Source organism: Panthera uncia, chromosome C2 (genome assembly GCF_023721935.1).
Source record: "Panthera uncia isolate 11264 chromosome C2, Puncia_PCG_1.0, whole genome shotgun sequence".
Classification (NCBI taxonomy): domain Eukaryota; kingdom Metazoa; phylum Chordata; class Mammalia; order Carnivora; family Felidae; genus Panthera; species Panthera uncia.
In genome coordinates, this window is record NC_064810.1 from 73,112,534 (window position 1) to 73,118,533 (window position 6,000).

The following is a 6,000-nucleotide window of genomic DNA, read 5'->3' on the forward strand; positions in this document are numbered from 1 at the left end:
GGCAGGGGGCCCCTATGATTTCCAGGCTGAGGCTTCACACCCTGCTGCCCTTGGTCTCTGTGGTCTGGTGTCACAGGCAGAAAGCATACAGTGTCCTCTCAGTGAAGTTGCTCTCCATCGCGTGTCCAGGCAGGACATGCGTCCCTTAATGTAATGTTGCTGCTTCCACTTTCAGCCTGACTGGCCCTTCGCTTCAGGACTCCTCACCAAAATAAAACACCATTCTGGTTTCTTTTGAAAGTATTCTGAAATGGAAATGTTTGACCACTCCTCTCCTGGCTTTACCTCCATGTGCTGTGTGTAATGATCCAGAGAGAATCAATTGGACACTGCATTTTAAAGATAAGGATTGGGATTTTACTTCTGGGTAACCTGGTGACCCCAATCAATCTCTGTCTTACGAACCCTCTGAAGATTTGATGCTCTAGTCTGCAATTAAGTCCCTGCTTCCAAGAATGGCAACAGATGTTGCAATCCAAACACCTTTATTAACTATTTATCTTCAGATGTGTATCAACCATCTCTTGGCCAGAAGAAACAGCAGGCTGTTCCATAAATGGAAAAATCACACTCTTTCATCTTTAGGCTATTTCACTCTGTAATCTCTCTGAGAAGATAAAAAGAGATATATTGAGGAGGTAGCCAATGACACGTAACTGCTTGAAAATTTTGCCAGTTCTAAAAGTAGTTGTCACCCCTCCAGTGAAAATATTGCTATTAGGTTTTACTCCCCAATTAGACAAGGCATCAGATGGTATTTAGGGTGAGCAGAAAACATTGCCAAGGTGACCATGTCAATGTTTGTGTTTTTCCTTATAACTTGGCAATTAGAGTTCATGAGCCAGATTTTGGCCCTGTTTGACCCATGGCCTCAACACTGCAAAGAATGATCCTTGCCACCCACCTGCTTTACAGGAATGTCATGAGGATTATAAATGATGGTGGAGTACTTTGAACACTGAGAATACAATACAAGGGCAAAATATTTTAAGCAGGACTCTGCGTAGTCCTTTGTATTTGAGCTCATCAAGGTTTTCTGCCATAACTGACTTCTTGCCTGGAACTTATTGAGGTTATTTTATAGGGAGGCAAATATACTATTGTGGGGCCAAGGAAGCTTCTTCTCCCTGGATTTAACTCATTGGCCGACCTGGCTAGATTCCTCTCACACAAGTGGAGTGGGCAGTACTTTGCTTTACAGGCAGGGGTGAATTCATAGGAGGCTAATGAATTTTAAGCTTCTCATGGGCACAGGCCCTTCCAAGGTGTTCTCATTGCCATTTGTCTTGATAAAATTTGCAAAAATCAGATATTCTAACCACAAATGGTTGCGAACACTATGAAATACCATTCTGACTTCTCTTCCGTCTCACCTACAGGGCTGTCAAATGGCATTTAAGTTGGTCCCGGAGCAATTGTGCACTTAGGTAAGAGGACCTTGAGATGGGGTGACCTTAGTTTGGGCTTCACAGGATATATCTGTGATGTGCTGTCCTTCCTGTGTGCAGTGAAGTTATTTCCAGCCTTTCTGATGTAAAGATGACATCCAGGAAGGCTTTCACTACTATGCCAACTCACCTTCAGGTGACAGACACAGAGGTCAGGACACAGAGCTGCAGACCAAAGGTCTAATCAGTAAACCCTAGAGGTCTGTGGGGACTGGTGGAGAAGCAGGGTTAGCCAGGTATGGGCCTACAGGCCAGCCTGTGGAAAGTGTGTCGAATTATCACGTACATACAATGGAAACAGAGGATTCCATTTAGAAGAGGTCTAGTAAAAGCAAAACTCTCTCCTGCCAGGACTTTACTTAATAAAACATTATTTATCATTATAAATACACCCTATATATTTTTTTAAATGAGACTTGTGTGAAATAGAAGTCATCACAATTCTGTGTCTATAAATATGGACCTATAGAGGTGCTATAAAAAGCAAGTATTTCTGGTGAGAAATCGGGAGTTTCAATGCACAGCAACACTCAATAATAATAAAGAAACAAACTCCAGTCAAGCATGCTAGAGGAGAGTGAATTCGCTTTCCATTATGTCTATTGAACATAATTATTAATTAAAATGCGATCAAAAAGCAATGTAGGTTAAAAATATAGGTATGCAATTATATATACTATATGCAGTTCATTACTAAAAATGCAAAGACGTCTTTAGGATTTTGAGTGTGTATGGTATTTACCAGCTTTCTAAATAAGTATCCATGTTTGTAACCTAATTTTTACTGGTAATCTTTAGTATTCCTTTTCTCATAGAAGGCCCTCAAAATTCTATTTCCTTTAGCCCCCATGTAATGTGGATCTGTCTGAGGGGGTGGGAGTCTGGCAGCAAAGCTTAATCCTTCATCGAAGATTGATTCTTTAGCTCTGGGGGACCTGGGAGGCCAACCGTATCTACGCTCCTTGTTTCTGTCTGCTCGCTCCCCACTATGTTTAAGAAATTAAGGCTTTGGGGGCGCCTGGGTGGCTCAGTCGGTTGGGCTTCCGACTTCGGCTCGGGTCGTGATTTCAGAGTTTGTGGGTTTGAGCCCTGTGTCCAGCTCTGTGCTGATAGCTCGGAGCTTGGATCCTACTTCGGATTCTGTGTCTCCCTCTCTCTCTGCTCCTCCCCGACTCATGCTCTGTCTCTCTCTGTCTCTCAAAAATAAAACAGTAAAAAAAAATTTTTTTTTAATTAAAAAAAAAAAGAAATTAAGGCTTTGACATGAAACTCTCTGCCTGTGATCATGGAGCCATGAGTGCAGAAATTGGACAAATCCATTTCGTTAAGAAGAATGGGTGCTGGGACCTCCTGGTCACAGAGATCAGTGGCAAAGGGACTGATGAGCAGCTGAGGGATCCAGGTTCCAGGCTGGACTGCCTCTGGCTCACGTGTGGCAGGGGATAGTGAACTTCCCTCTTTGAGCCTTGGCCTTCCCACTTGTGCAGGCCCGAAGGCGTTCTCTTCCTCTACTGAATATTTAGGGAAGGCCTCTGTGATAAAGTTACATCTAAGCAGAGGCTTACAGGCAGTGAGGCAGTGAGTCATGTGGCTCCCTGGGGCTTTCTGTGAAGAAGGAACAGCCAACTCCCAAGGCAGGAGTGTGCACGGCATGTTGGAGGAGCAGGGGACAGCCAGTGCGCTCAGGCAGAGTGAGCAAACTGTGGGGAGAAGTAGGGATGAGGTCAGACACGGACACTGAGCGGAGGCCATGGGGAGGGAGTTGACCCTGAGGGAGATGAGGAGTCCCTGGGGCGTACGGACGTTGGCGTGACAGAACCAGACGGATACTTGCAATTCTCATCGCTGTTGCTACATGGAGTTAAGGATCGAGACCAAATAAGAATCCCCTGTAGTCAACCAGGCATGGCCTGAGCCTGGGGCCCCCGAGGAAAGTGAACGGACAATATCCAGCAGAAATGGCAGGCAGGGGAATGTCAGTTCTGCAGAGGAAATGGTGTGAGAAAAAAAGCAAAGGCTGTGTTCATGGACAAGGTGCAGTGGAGAGATTGTGAATGAGGGCTTTGGGCTCTGTGCCCTCGGGCGAGCTGTCCACCATCGCATCCCTCGGAGTCTTGGCGGTTAAGTGAGGACGGCGTTGTCATCTACGTCAGGGAGGTGCTGCGACAAGATGGTCCCTGTGTGGTGCTTTGGAGGCTCATAGGAAACGGTAGCTCTCACTGCCATGCATGCCATTTTGTCAAGTGCCCCAACGTTCAGTGAGGCTAAAGCACAGGAACGTGACGGGCAGAAACCCAGGGGATCAGGCCGAAAAGGCTGGTTGAGGCCTGACTTCGGAACTTGAGAGCCAGTGATGAGGAGACAAAGTGGAAGGGCCACTACCCAGTCTGTTCCAGGAGGCCTCCCAGACCTGCCTGATTTAAGAGTCCCCACGAGTGCTCGTGGAAAATGAGAGGATGGGGCCCAGGGAGTTGGATTTTAGTGAGAGTCCCGGGTGACTCTTCACTGGTGCTGCTTAAGAAACTTTTTTTTTCTTTCTTTCTAAGTGTGAATATGAACGTCTTCAACTGCGGAGGACGTGGCCGGCTACTGACAAAGGCTCCCGGTTCACACGCGATCAGGACTGGCAAAGCAAGACACAGGTTGAGAGTGAGTAGAGGGAGAAGGAGTGGGGCCGGGATGGAAGGAGGGCTCTGGGGCCCTTTGGAGAGGCCAGCCTTCCTCCAGGAGAGGCTGAGCAAGACACTTGCCGGGGCCTGACTCCTCATCCTGGCTCCTACACCCAGTAGGTCATCCTGTGTCCTTGGGTGGTTCCTGCCTCCTCTCTGAGCTGTAACTTCCTCCTCTGTTTCAGAATAAAAGTGTAGGGGTGCCTGGGTGGCTTAGTAGGCTAAGCCTCCAGACTCCGTTTCGGCTCGGGTCACGATCTCCTGGTTTCGTGAGTTCGAGTCCCACGTGGGGCTCTGCGCTGACAGTACAGAGCCTGCTTGCGATTCTCTCTCCCTGCCCCTCCCCCATTCACCCTGTCTCTGTCTCTCTCAAAACTAAATAAATAATATAAACAAACAAACACACTTAAAAAAAAAAAAAAGAATACAACTGTAGAGGGCCAGGTTAGGCAAATTCTCAAGTCCCTTCAAGCTCCAAGTTTATCTGTTGATCAAACAGCCTAATCTTTGCAAAGGCGCTTGCTTTGCAACGGCTATAGCCCGGAGACAGCCTTTGCAAACTGCCGACAGACTCAAGGCTTTTGGGGTTACACAAAGGGCACTGAATACCCCTGCCATCAAGATAAGAGCAGGAACACATCCGAAGGGCCTTCTCCCTGGAGGTTCACATGGACCTCTGCACGCACGGATCTGAGCTCCCCGCGACTTGTCTGATTTAACCCTTATTGCGCTGCAACATTTGGCGGGGTTGACGTGCAAACAGTTGGATGCAGTGACCACACTCTGACTTCCTGGCACCAGGGTAGCGCTCAGTCCTTTCTCTGCCCGAGACAAACGAATTGGGCTTTCATGTCTTCTGACTGGAAGCCTGGTGACTCTGTGGTCTGAAAAGCAGAGACAATAGATGCCTTTGATTTTGGATAAATCCCTTAGGAAATTCAGGCCTCAGTTTCTTCATCTGGGAGAGTTTTGGTTCCTTGGAGGAGACTTTTTTCCTTAATTGCTATCAAAAGCTGTATTTGGATTTGGTTGCTCAACGTTCTGATGCCATAAGCAAAACCCCTTTCTCTCCCTCACCGTATTGTGGGAGGGCCTGACTTTTTAGGATTAGTCAATAAAATCATAGTTTTATGCTAGGTGAAAAGCTGCCTATCTACTCACCGTATCTCTATTAAAGGTATCTTTATATGTCGAGGCAAATGGTGGTAGTAATGACCTCACTAATCTCTGTCCCCAGTCATTCACAAGTGCTTCGCACGTGCAGAGCTGAGAGATCCAAGACTCCGGACTCTTGTGTTTTATCCTTGGGGTGCCCATTACATTTTAAACTGTGTGCATTCCTGAAATTTCCATTAGAGATTCACAATGGTGTCTTGATACAGTTTCTAAAGGAAGAGGGGGAGTAGCATTTATTCTATAATCACTTGGTAATTTATTTTCTCATTTCAGACCCAGGGGTGTGGAGATAGACAATCAGTTGTGAGGGGGGGAAATGTAAAAACCTCAGGAAAAACATATACCCTGAGAGGGGGGGGGGGGGGCGGAGGGGGAGAGTTTGTGGGCAGTAGCTTATGATATCAGGATGGACTAACCAAGAAAAGTTAAGGCAGAGCATTCTTAGGAGAAAGGCTGAAAGAGGGAAAGTGGACGGCAGTTAGTTGTAGGGGCCATATTCCTCCTGCCTGGCTGGTCTCCTGCCTCCCCGGCTGCCAGCTCAGGCACCATTATGCCTCATACCGCTGTGTTTCCCCAGGAAGCCTCCTTGTGGAGCCCATCCCCCCTATTCTGTGCCCTGAGGAAGGCCTTGGTCTCCCCACAGAAGGATTTACCTTCCTTCTCCACACCCGTGGGCCTTCTGGGCTTCTGAGCCTGTCTGTGATCTG